This window comes from Arachis hypogaea, chromosome 8 (genome assembly GCF_003086295.3).
Source record: "Arachis hypogaea cultivar Tifrunner chromosome 8, arahy.Tifrunner.gnm2.J5K5, whole genome shotgun sequence".
Lineage (NCBI taxonomy): Eukaryota > Viridiplantae > Streptophyta > Magnoliopsida > Fabales > Fabaceae > Arachis > Arachis hypogaea.
In genome coordinates, this window is record NC_092043.1 from 27,854,347 (window position 1) to 27,868,901 (window position 14,555).

Below are 14,555 nucleotides of genomic sequence, written 5' to 3' on the forward strand. Positions count from 1 at the left end.
AATTATCTCAGTGCTGATTCGATATGTGGTAGTGATGCCTATTCTGATGTTGATGTTGATTGGATAAATGTTGAATTCTTGAATCAGATTAGGTGTTCTGGTCTACCTAATCATTTGTTGAAGTTGAAAATAGGCGTGCCTATTATTTTGTTGAGGAATGTTGATCCAGCTGGGGGTTTGTGTAATGGGACTCGACTTGTTGTGCAAGATCTAGGGACACATGTGATCGGTTCGGATATTGTTTCTGGTAGCAATGCTGGGGATAAAGTTTTTATCACCAGAATGAATTTGATTCCTAGTGATACAGTTATACCGTTTAAATTCCAACGCCGTCAATTCCTAGTTTGTTTGTCGTTTGCGATGACAATCAACAAAAGCCAGGGTCAGACATTATCAACAGTCGGTTTATTCTTACGTCGTCCTGTGTTTTGTCACGGTCAACTTTATGTAGCTCTTTCCTGAGTTAGGAATAGAAATGGTTTTAAGATTTTACTTTGTAATGAAGGATTAGTCAATCCTACTAGGACTAAAAATGTTGTATTTAAGGAAGTTTTTGATAAGATATAATGTAATTTTTTGTTATATTTTCTAATCTTATCTGTGTTATTTATAGTTTTATTTTGGTCTACATTTTTTTTAGAGAGGGACATCTTCATTGGGGTATGTCTAAAATCGTCTCAATCATTTTGTGTGCACTAGATGCACCATTTTTTTATGAACAATTAGATTCTATTAAATGAATATTAAAGGATGTTATGAAAAAAGAGTATTCATACGCTTTATAAATGCAGAATATATTCGTATATATATATATATATACATAAATATATTTTAATACATAATATTTTTAAAATGGCAAGTATAATCTTTTACTTTAAAATGAATATAAAACATATCAATACATATAAAAATATTTTTCATTTATAAAAATTAATTATTATACTATACTATTTTTAATAACATAATGTAAGAAATTAAATTATTTTATATTACTTGAAAATAATTAAATTATTTTACATTATTAAAAAATAATTACATTAGTTATTATAATAAACCAAATTCATTTAATTTTTAATAGTTGAACACGTAAAAATTTATTCAAAAATAATTTTATAATTACCTGTTAAGAAAAATATCATCAATCATAATTATTTTAAAATGATCATCCAGATTTTATGTATCAATTTTTCTTGGTGCCTTCTGGCTTCTTTTTTTTATTATTTTAGTCTTAATATTTAGGCCAAATTCTAATTTGATGTCTAATATTTTAAATATTTTATTTTAGTTCAAAATAATTTTGGACAAATTTAATATTATTTCACTCTTAAATTTGATACAAATTCTTTGTATTAAAAAAGATTTTGTATTAGAGTATTGATATTTAAAGTACTTAATTATGCACTAAAATGTTATGTATTTATTAGAGTCTATCAATGTTCTTCTTTTATATTAACCTTTGATTTCTATGTAATATAATCCAATAGTCTATATAAATATAGGATATTCTATAAGCACATAATTGTTGTGCTCATTTAAAAGATACCCTCTTTTTTAGTGGATAAATTTGATGATTCATATTTTCATATTTTATTTTGATTTCTTTTTTTTTGTTTAAAAAGCCATTTTTTAAATACAGTTATTTTATCTAATATCACAAAGTTTCTTGAATATGTGATTTTGAAAATGAGGAATGTTAGGGGACCAGCAATTTTGGTATTTTGTAACCATCAATTGGCCATCAATAGTATTTTTAATAGTATGAGATTACATCTAATGGTGGGAGATCACTCACTTTTGTTTTGATGGTTAAGTGCTGTCTAGAAAACACAAAAGTTGCTGGCCCCTAGACTTTTCCGTTGAAAATATTCAATTTTATTAAAAAACTTAGTTATTTACTTTTTTTAATTTGATATTATTTTTTCCAAAAAAACAGAAAGAAAATATATCGTTAATATATTAATAAAAATAAGATATGACCATTTTATTAATAAAAAAACAATTATTTATCTTTTTATAGAAAAAAAGTCAGATGATATCAATGCAAATTTGATTTTAATCTGTCAAAAAAAATTTTGATTTTAATCTGGATTAGACTCTATCCATACAATTTTATTTTATTTTTGTTATTTTAATATTTAGGCCAAATTCTAATTTGATGTCTAATATTTTAAATATTTTATTTTAGTCCAAAATAATTTTGGACGAATTTAATATTATTTCACTCTTAAATTTGATACAAATTCTTTGTATTAGAAATAAGCAAAAGTTTTTTGTAATTCTTTTTTTTTTTGTACAAGATATCTCAAACAACTAACCATCAATCCTCAGTACTCTAAAATCAATTAAATTGTGAGTACTCTTGGGCAACCTGATAGTTCATGGAATATGATGTGGTTTCATATTCGGTGTGGAGAGCTCTCCGCGTTTCTGGCCCCCACACATCCAAGGTGGACGTTCTCCTCCAGTGTGGCTTCTCCTCAGGAAGGGTGTAGCTGCTCCTCTCTACTTTCGCCATCAGCTGTCTTTTCTTGCGACTCCTTCACACAAGCTCCCTTTTTCATATATTTTGTTTTTACGTATTTCATATTTAATTGTTTCAAAATAAAAGATTCTATTATTATTTAAAAGATTTTGTATTATAGTATTGTTATTTAAAATACTTAATTATGCACTAAAATGTTATGTATTTATTAGAGTCTATGAATGTTCTTCTTTTATATTAACCTTTGATTTCTATGTAATATAATCTAATGGTCTATACAAATATGGCATATTCTATAAGTACATAATTGTTGTGCTCATTTAAGACATACCCTCTTCTTTAGTGAATAGAATTGATGGTTCATATTTTCATATTTTACTTTGATTTCTTTTTTTCGTTTAACTGTATCCAATATCAAAAAGTTACTTGACTATGTCTTTTTTGAAAATATTAAATTTTATTAAAAAACTTGATTATTTAATTTTTTAAATTTAATATTGTTTTTTTCCAAAAAATATATTGTTAATATTTTAAATTTAGTTTTTGTGAATTTATCCAGATCTCAATTGATTTTGTTTTTTTTTTACTTAAAACGTATCTCTTTTAACAGATGAACCAGATTTTTGTTTCTTAAAGAAATCAATTCAAATTATTTTTTTAATACATTGAATTTGCATAAAATTAAAAAATTAAATATCTAAAAGTATTGATAATTTTTTTTTACTGTGACTCTAAAAACACTTGGTTGCAAGATTTTGTTTTTATTAATATAATCATCTCAATTGAACCATAAGCGTAATTAAATTGACATAATCTGAGTTATTCTAATTTTTTTTTACCAAATTCATCAATTTCACTTAATTAGGGAACCCTAAAACACGTTACTACCGCACCCTATCTCCTCCATCCCTAACCCAATCTCCATTCCATGCACCATGTCCGCACCCACATCCTCAGTTGAGGGTTCGGCTTCTCTCCTCGGCTTTGGCCACATGCACAGAAGCTATAGGTATCTCTGCGATTCCATTCGATCCCACCATGAGGGTCCTGTTCTATTCCTCGCATTTGTCCCTTCTCCCCAACGTGCCTCTATCTCTCTGTCTCTATCATACCTCATTTTCCATCTCGATTTTTCCGTTTTGGATAGCACAGGTTGCCACCAGCGTTCAGGAGGTATATATGGGCTATTGTTTCATTCTCCTGCATTTTCAATCTCTTCCTCGATTCCTTCTCCAGTTTCATTTTTTGTGTGTTAATTGTTACTTTTCTCTGTATTCATCCTTTAATTTTGAATTGTTTGGTTTCTGATTTAATCATCTTGATTGTTATTTGTTTTTGTAAATCAATGGTTCTCTCCTATGTTTGTGTTGTTGGTGTTTGTGTGAAATAATTTTCTTATTCGGGGGTTTACTCATTATAAATTATATAATTTTCTTTGTGCTATTATTAGACTGAAGTTAATTGTAGTGGTAGGTATAGTTGACTGATCAAATTCTGTTTTTGCTTTATTGTGAATTGTCAAATCAACTATATGTGTTAGGTATTTGGTAATTTGGAAAAGGGCGCTTCCCAAATTATTTTTGCTCTTTTCCCATGAGTATTTGGTTACTTGTGGTATCTTCCTAAATGATGTGTGTAGCCATATCAATCTATGTATGCCTATTAGTCTATCTCTGTCCCATATATGAAGCTTACATTGTAAGCTTTAGCGTTTGTTAAATTTAGGAGTTTATAACTCCAACTCATCTGTTTATCTTCTCATCTTAGTTTTGAATTTTTTTCTATATTTTCTGCTTTTGGTGTTCTTATTCTATATATGTTGGGAATGAATAACTGTGTTGATCTGGTGGAGAAAATCACTCCGTGGAGAGAATCATGGAAAGTGCATGTTAAAGTTGTGAAGTTGTGGTACCAAAAGAATCCTGCTTTGGATCCTTCTCAAAATCTGTTGCAAAGTGATATATTTTTGTTGTTTTGTTTTTTTAATAAGATGTCTTTATGGTGTTGGAATACCTAAATAAGTTAAATAACTCAAAATATGAAGCATATTTTTTTTTCAACTGTAGTTACACTGACACAAGATCCAAGCAACCATTAGAGATCATCTTATACCAAATTTTGCTATGTCTCTAACTGAAGGAGAGGTGTACTTGATGACCCATTTTATGGTTGTACCAAACACAGGTTTTAATAGAGTGGCAAAACATTGGTTCAGACTTTTGTTCCAATACAAGACCTCTGTTGTTTTTGTGATATCTGTAAGGATACCTCATTCGGGTTTGTGTTTTATATCAATAGATGAAATTGATCAAAGGACAAAGGACAACAATTTTCTCATTGGTTCGTACAACTTTCTTGCTCTTCCCTCTTAGAAACATAGTATTATGTTTTAAAAAATGTGATTTCTGATTCAAATTTGTATATGTTTCAATCTAATTATTAGATTTTGTTGGGATCATTACTGGTGTTTGAAAAGAAAGAGATGTATCATCATATGGCAAGATGATCAAAGCAGTTGTGCTCGACGTTTTTTCTTATGGGTATTGTCTCTCTCATTTTCTCCCATATCATTAATTATCTTCTATTAATTATATATTTTTTTGTTGCAGCCTTTATGTTTGTAACGCTAAATATATAGTTAGATTCTTTTGATCTGTTGAAACTTATTTTTTTAGCAAAAAGGTACAATGCAATATGTTTGGAAATGCTTGTGATATGTTGGAATATGATAACTTACAAAAATATCCAAGATCTCCGCTGATTGTTCTCGAGTTTTTTAAAATCAAAGCAATTGAAGGTTAGTTTGAGACATATTCAATGAATTTTTAATCTAATAGTTGCTTTTCTATTTTTTGACCTTTTAATTTAGATATGGTTTAAGTTTAATAGAATAGAATTCTTGCATGCAGGGGGGTAATGCTGCAGAATGTGATGAATGTCTCTAGGTTATTCATTAATCCTGACATTCCTGAGTCTGTTGAGTTCCTGAGCAGGTTAGTTGTGATAAAAAAAAGTGTTAAGGTAGAACCTGCTATGCTTATTTTCTTGGTATTTGTGTAGATGTTTTGTATTATGAGGATTAGTTATTTTATCTTGTATGTAGATTTAGTGTTGCCAGTTATGGATTCTCAAGACTTGTGATCAATGAGCTTAGATACTTAGTTTCTAAAGTTGATGGTGATTTTTTCAATCCCAAGGAGATCAGTAATATTCAAGATCTTTGTGCAGATAACGGGGTACTTTTTAAGATTCGCAAGCTCTCCATTTAATATTTAAACTTCAATTTATTAAACATGTGTATCAGTTTTCGAAATCTGGTTTGTTAAATCATTTCTATAGTATATAATTGTTTTTAAAATTCTACAGGATGGTCATTACTTCGTTATTGGGACAATTAAAGAAGTTATGGATGAACCAGATTCGTGGTACTACTCATGTGTATGTGGTCATGCCGTTGTCGAGCATGAGGATCTCTACCTTTGTGATGCTTGTGGTTCATGTATTGAACATGTTATGGTCAAGTAAGGTTCATATTTAACTCTATTATGGAATAGATTAAGTATCAATCTTTTGGATTTTTTGTTAGTTCTTTGTTATGCACATCTCTGTTTGTCGTTAAACAGACTTATTAGTTTTAGTTCTTATTCTTGGTTGTTAATTGTGTTAGATATGGGATTTGGGTAAAGATTCACCATGGTGGGTGTGCTATTTTGTTTGTTCTGCTTGATAATGCGGCAACAAAACTATTTGGAAAAACCTATTCTGAAGCATTTCTCAGGATAGAAGAAGAATTTTCTGTTGATCCTAATATGTTTGCAGTATGAACTCTTTCACAGCGAACCTCATTTAATCTTTATTAATTTTTTTTTGTGTTCAAGTTTCTTGATATTTTGATATTAATCTCCGAAGGTCCGTCGGTCATATTCTCCACATATGTTTGATGATGTTGTTGGAGAGGAGAAAATTTTCAAGGTTGAAATTAATTCAGCAGCTGATCAAGATTACTCCGGGTGCTTTAAAATTGTAAATGTCTTTAGTCATAATCCGAAACCAGCTGCAACCGATGATTATATCAATGTATGATTCCTCACCCTATGTTACAACATGTTCATGCAATTTTTTTTCTTTTTTTTTTCTGAATCTATGCATCAGATACTTATTTTAACCAAATTATCCCTGGCAAGGCTTCACAGTCCCATTTTTTCACCAATCTATGACACCTATTTGCAGTATGCAACTGGGGAAGATTACAAGACTTAAGTAGTGTGTCATAATTCTATTCAATCAGAAACTGTTGAAGATATTATTACTTATCTTATTTCACCTAATCGCTGCTATTCTGATGATGAGAACGTATATTTTTTTCTCATTTGCAATAAAATCTCTTAGATCATTTGTTTTTGTTATTCTTGTTATATCATACGCTGAAAAGTTAGTAAATGATAGTTTTGTAAATTATTTGAAATTTGAAATGCTGTAATAATTTTTCCTTTGCTGGCAGGGTGGTTTCATTTTTATTCTGGAAACTATATCATCTGTTTTGAAGAATCATAACTAGTGGTTCTTAACTTGTTTATGTGGTTCTCTTGTGTCAGCTAATAAAAATATTTTATCATGTGATCTATGTCAGCTTCAATGCATTGATGCTGTCCCAAGGTGTCTTGTTCTTTAATTTTATTCTGTTTTGGTAACTAATTATTATTTCAATGTTAACTAAAATTTTCCTTGTTTTCTCTTGGTTTTCAAGATTCTGCTTGAAGATTGTAGTGTCTCACGCAAATTGCAACAATATATTTGTTCTTAAAGATCGTGAGGTCGTGCAAATAATAAAGACAAGATGCTCGAGCTTTTTGGATAATCACCTAGAGTTGAATCAGGTTATCATCCAATTGTGGTTTTAATTAGTATATAGATATAGATATAGTTAGTTTGTTTCTTTTGACATTCCTAAGGAAAACATAAATTATTATTATGCTATTTGTTAACTATTTTGTTTTTTTAGGGATCTTATTGCAAAGTTGTTCCATTGAAACTCATTTCAAGTCTTTTGCACAAAAATGTTGTATTCATGGTTGATGCTAGGCCTGTGGGTTATGAGATGAATCGATCTGTGTATATTGTTCAACAAATTTGGGATGATGTCTCTGTTATTAATGTTTTTGAGGCTGCTGCTGAGATGAATGAGCATAAGGTCTGGTGTATAGTTTTTATAATTTGTTCAATTATTAGTATTTCAGAATATCAATAACTGAGAGGATTTCAATTTTGTTCAGACTTATGTTCTGGTTGATTCTATGCCTGAAGTTGAAGATGCTTTCAGCCAATGTGGAAGCGATCATGAGGCTGTGGAGGATCTGCATGCTTTTTAGTTTAATATGTTCAGATACTACTTTAAATTGTTGTTTGATTTGTGATACTTAATGTGTTTTGAATTTTAATGTGGATATAACTATGATATTTATGTATTTAATGAAATTTCTTTTTAATTACAAAAAAAGAAAATATGCGTTTATTTTACCAATTTCAAATAAACCAGTGCAATAATTAATTAATTATTAATCAGTATCCAAAAAAAAGCAAAAATGATAATCAGCCAAAAAGATATAGATGCTGGTTAATAAAATGGTTTTCATTTACATTTTTAAATGTATTCAAGCTAAGGTTAAATTTAATTGGTATTAAAAAATATATATCTTGTTTTCATTTAAAAATTTATAACATTTGAAATTGAAATTTAAATATGAACTTAACCTTCATTGTTGGCGAAAGTTAGTGCACTCCAAGTAAAGTAGAGAGTGCAGTACTCTTTAAAAGTTAACATATTATCAAAAGTTATCAGGTAAATTAAATTTACTTAATATTGTTATTATTTTTTATTTTTGTATGGGCTGAATAAACAAATTGATACCGACAAAAAACACTAATTTCCTCTTTTAACACAGGACGACCTTTACACCACAAAAGTACTTAGGAAAACTTGATCGAATTCTTTCATTACTCTGTTATTATCGATGCAATATTTTCAAGCATGTTCATTGTTTTGTTTGCTGGTGGTGCTTCCGCTATCGTTCTGGCTAGCCACAGATTTTGACGCTCTTGGACCCACTCCCTTCCACTTGTGCCATAAATAACCTTCAAAAGTTGAAAAATTGCTGCCATAGAAGATGAAGAAGCCTGTCTGTTGCCCGCTGCTGGTTGGCTAACTCCAAATACAAAATTGATTCTGTAGAAGAGCTCCGGTCTTCATAAAGGCACCATAATTGTTAGATCACGATGTAGTCAAAACACAAAATATATGACAATTACAACAAGTCCATTATCTTTTATTTCAAATTATCCTCAACGTGTACGTAATAGAATGAAAAATTAAAATACAATTATTTGTATTACTTTTTATTAATTTATTCAAAAAATAATTAAACTTTAAACTAATTGGTATAAAATATTACATATATAAAACTAAGAGAAATTTTTATTTGCATAAGAATGAGCCTAATATATATTAACTAATAATATTAAATTTATATAACACAAAATTTTAAATATTTTTTAAATAATATATATTAACTAAGATAATATAATTATTTCAAATAATATATTTTAAATATAGTAAAGTAACATATTTCGATAAAAAATTGTTAATAAAAAAATTATATAAATATTTTTTATATGAATTTTTGTTTCGTACAAAATAAAATTATTATATGTTTGTTTGCTTCTTACGTTGTATATATATTTTTTAAATTAAATTTATATAATACAAAATATTTTATCATTCACTTCATATTTAATGTTATAATTTTGTTTCACACAAAATAAAAGCGTATATATATTTGTATTAATTAAATTTATATAACACCAAATTTTCTATTATTATATTTATATTTAATATTATAATTTAGTTTTACACAAAATAAAATTTATTTAAATTTTAATATTATATACATAATATATATTTAATATTATTTTTTTTAAGATCCTAATATATCTTTTTTTCTGAATTTAGTACATGAATTTTCAACTTATTTTTCATGTATTATTTATTTTAATTTTAAAGGCCAGTAATCTTTTTTGTTGTAGAGATATGTTGCTTTTAATATTTATATACTATTTTTTTTTTGTTTTGGACTTCAGCCCAATATCTGAAACTTATAAAAAAATCTAAAATTTATATAAAAAAATGGTTAACCTGATTAATAGGTTACCTTTTTAAATCCAGACCATTCAAATAAAATATAATAAATAAAGAGTTCAGGTTGAACGAATTAACAAAGTGCGCAGCACTCCATACTTAACAAGGAGCGTTTAAGGATGAGTCTTCATTGTTGCTGGTTTTATTTCCTTTTAATTACAATAATATTGAATTAATCTTATCCACTATAATAATGTTGGAATGTTTAGTATTGGTTTATTTTGGTTTAATTACCTTGTTCGGTGCTCAATGGGTTGAAACATCAGAACTCATGTTCCTCATAACTTTCTCCTTCTTTACCGAGACTTTAGCCCTACCTTTCTCTTTTCTCCTTTTGCTAGCTGTTGCCACTCTCGCCTTCCTGCCTCGATCTTCTCTGTGGGTGTTGTGATCCCGATTCTTCCGTCACCACCGTCAACCCAGTTTTCTTTATCCCCATCCAGTTCGTGTTTCTGGATCCTTTCTTGGATTATCCCAATTTTCTCTCTCTAAAAAAATTGTGCATCAAGGTTGCCGACTTCGAACGACGTTTTCTGTCTCAAACGACTCCTCAGAACAGTATTGGTATCATCATCGTGTTTTCTATGATTTGTATGCTTTTGTTTGAAATAGAATTCTAATTTACTAATTTTTATACTGTAATCTGTTGTTAGATGAAGATGTATAAGAGATCATTTGAGAATGTAGCTGGTTTTGGATCTGAAATTACAACCCAGTTCTACTGAAAATGGAAATGGGGTCAGAAAATTTGCAAGAAAGTTAAGTTAAATAATTTTTCTTCTGACCTATTTGTGTATAAACTATGTTCAATTGTGATCAATTTTTTCATTTTCCTCACCAACTGTTTGGGTGATTTGGTTTCTTTGTGAGTGTGTTCAGGTAGTGAAGGAGACAAGGGATTCAAGTGGGAAGCATGCAAGGGACTATACCCTTTACACAGGGGCTCTTGGGACAGCATACTTGTTTCTCCTTTGAAGATTTTTTTTTCCTGTTTGGTCTCAAGAAAATGGTGTCATTAAAATCTATGCTAATAAGAATCAAACTAGGATGTCAAGATTTTTTCAATTGAAATATCTCCAAAGTCTATTGTTATTGGGAGCTCTACTATCTTTAAAAGCGAATTATTTGAAAAAGGGATACTGCTTTTTATGTTCATTTCTGTGTCAGGTTAAAAAGAAAATTATCAAAGAGAAAAAAAAAGTGATTAGTTGATTTTGAATTAGTGTGGGTTGGTCTCAAATTTATCTTTTTTTTTGTCTAGTTTTAACTTTGTTTTTCAGCTCTGTTGGAGTTTCAGCTGAGTTCTTCTGCATGATTGATAAAAGTTTGTAGCTTTTATTTTATTTTTATTTGGGTCAATGTTGATCATGTGTTCTATTTCACCACTCATACTAATCGGGAACAGTATAATTATATAGTCAAAGATAGCATGAATCAGTAGGTATGGTTTGTTTATAGATAGATAGATAGCTGTATATAGATTCATAGATAGGTTGATATGACATAGCTATATATAGAGGTATGAGTATATGTAATTTAATTAGCTATGGAAATATTGAATGTCATATGTCAATCAATCAATCAATCTATCCAAGGATTTTAAGAGAAACGTATTCTACAAACTTGCCTTACAAATTTGCTCATTTCTCTGCTATAAGTAGTGATGAGGTGATGGAGTATTGTGCTGATCTCTCAAAAACTATCAGTTGTTCCTTACTCGCCTTTCTTCTTTTGCATTTCCTTCCATTGAGATAAGACTCAGATCCGACACAGTTTTCTCTTGCCAAGATTTTGCTTTTTTTTTTCATCTACATTCTTTCATCTCTACTATTTATAAGATGAGTCTTACTATTGATGCTCTTGGAAAAATCTCTCCATGGAAGGAAGCTTGGAGTATTGAGGCTAAGATCTTGACCATTTGGGAAGATGCTAAGATTGTTAATGAAAATATGCAGAAATTCTTACATATGGTCTTAATTGATCAGCAGGTGAATATGTGTGTGTGTGTTTGTGTGTCTGTGTGTCTGTGTGTGTGTATGTTCTATGAAAAACTCACTTTTTAGTTAACTAAATTCTATTTTTTAAAATTGTGTATGTGATAATTTTTACCATGTAATATGTCATGGTATAATATTTATAAAAGCTGAGATGATTTTTTTCTCTTTTTTATTTTTCAGCACCATAAGATCCAAGCAACTGTTGAGGATGATTTGATCACAACTTTTATTCATCACTTAAAAAAAGGAGATGTATTCATTATTTCCGACTTCAAAGTGATACCTAATGGTGGATTGGTCAGGGTTACAAGACATTGGTTTTGCATCTTTTTCAAGTGTAGTACCTCTGTTATTGTAGCTGCAAGTACAGTCATACATAATCCTGGTTTAAGTCTAACTTCTATGGACCAGATTCTTCAAAAGCGCATTGATTATGAGTACTTAATAGGTAAGTTTCACTTTTTCAAATATGAACCATTATAAAGGTGTTTTAAATTGAAATTAATAAGAATTCAACGAAATGTCTCATGGTATTCTATGTGAGGGTTTAATCTTGTCTGCTATAATTTTACTAAACAGATTTTGTCGGGGTCCTTTGTGGATTGAAAAGGAAAAGCGATGTTGAGTGTAATGGAAAGATATTGAAAATTATGATCCTTGAAGTTTTTGCTGATGGGTATCCATTATCTTTCTGCTTCTGATCCTTTTTTTAAATTACGTTATGCTTGTTTTTCTTGTTTTTTTACTGCTCTTGAATTGTCCACCCTTTCTCATAATCATTACTCAGGAAGAAAATCTCCTGCAATCTTGTTGGTGATTGTTCTGCTCTTATAGACATCAATAGTTTGAAAAAGTATCAGAGACCAACTATTGTAATTCTGTAATCTTTCAAGATAAAGTCAATGGAGGCGAAGAGTTGTCCATGTTGCACAAATGTCTCAGTTTGATTTGTTTAAATATTTTTTTTACGAATAAATAGTTTCTTTATGAATTAATTTCTTCTTATTGTCTTCTGTGATTTATAGATAAAGTCAGTCTCCAAAATATTATCAATATTTCTCGAGTTTCGATCAACCCTGATATGCAGAAAATTGTGAATTTTCTGAATCATTTAGTTGTATTCAATTCTCCTTAAATTTTGTCTCTCTGAACTCAAAATTTGCGCCTCCCTCTTTATCACACACACACACACACACACTCTCTCTCTCTCTCTCTCTCTCTCTCTCTCTCTCTCTCTCTCTCTCTCTCTCTCTCTCTCTCTCTCTGTCCCTCTATAACTGTATTGCTGAAATTATTTTATCATAATAATATTTTTTTACATAGATACGGTATAGCAAGCCACCATTTCAGTAGACTCCGTAGTAATGAGGGTGGGGATTTAGTATCTGTAATTGATGATGAATATTTTGATTGGAAGCTAATACGGACTATTGATAATCTTAAGGGAAACAATGAGATGCTCACTATTAGTTTTTTAACATCTTTTAGTGTTATGTAAGAAGTACTCATGTTAATTGATTTTTGAATATCGTAGACATGACTTACCCATTCAATTCATTAATTCTTTTTTTAATAGGATGGACAATTCTTTGTGGTTGGAAAGATTAAGGAGATTGTTGAAGATCTAGAGTGGTGGGTCTTTTCTTGTATTTGCAGTCATCCTATTGTAGGTGATGATAATGTGTTCCATTGTCAGCTGTGCAGCAGAGAGGTCCAGCATTTTATGATCATGTAAATCCAGGTTATGGTTTACAAATTTTCTTTTCGTGTGTTCTAATTCAATAATATAAGTAGCCTTCATGTATCAGCCTCTTCTTAGACTCATAAATAGGTTAATCTCATATTTAGTTTCTTTGTTATAGTTACAGGATTAAGATACTTGTTGAAGACGAGACTTCTTGTGAAATGTTTGTCTTATTAGACAGTGCAGCCACTAAGCTATTAGGGAGAACCTGTTCTGATGTCTTCTTGTTGTTAGAAGATGAAATGGATGTCTGGTTTATCCACTTAAATTTTATTGCTATATACTCTATGAATAACTATTTCTTATACTTCAATTTTGTCTGCTAATTAGTGATCACTTTTCAATATCTATGATAGAGAATTGAGCACCAATACTGTCCACAGTTTTTTCATCAACTCATTGGAAAAGAAATTTTTTTCAAAGTTCAAGTAAAGAGGATTAGTACTCAGGGTTATTGCGGTACCTTTAAAGTCATCAATGTCATTAGTAATGCACCTTTTTTCAACAAACTTCAGCCTGATCAGTGCATCAAGGTTAGTACTATTTCTTTATGTTAGATATGAATTGGAGGAATCATTTTTAGATATACTTTGTTGATTCCCAATTTCTAATTCTTTGGCTGTTGTTTTAAATGATATCCTTTACATGCCAACATGATTTTGCCTCATAATTTAAAAAGTTGGTTGCGTTTTATAATTCATGTTTTCCTTTCAAATTTTAAGGATGTTAGTTTTGATTCGACCTTTAGCCCAATATTTGAAGACTTCTCTCAGTATGGACAGCTTGAAAATGATGACAACCAAGTCATCTCTGGTGTTCCAATACAAGTGCATACCATTAAAGAGATGCTTGCTGACATTCTTTGTGCTAAAATATATGCTTCCGCATAAAAAAATGTTAGTATTTATGTTTATATTTTCAACCATGTCAACTGTGTTTCAGCATGTGTAATATGATAAAAACATGTATGATAATATACGAATTACTGTTTGTCTATAGGATCAGATTTGTTTTTTGATCGGTGAGATTATTGATGTGTTGAAACATCAGAAATGGTGGTACTACTGCTGTTTGTGTGATGCACCTGTTTGTCATGTTGGGAATGTGTTTTATTGTTATCTGTGTAGAGTTGAGTGTGTT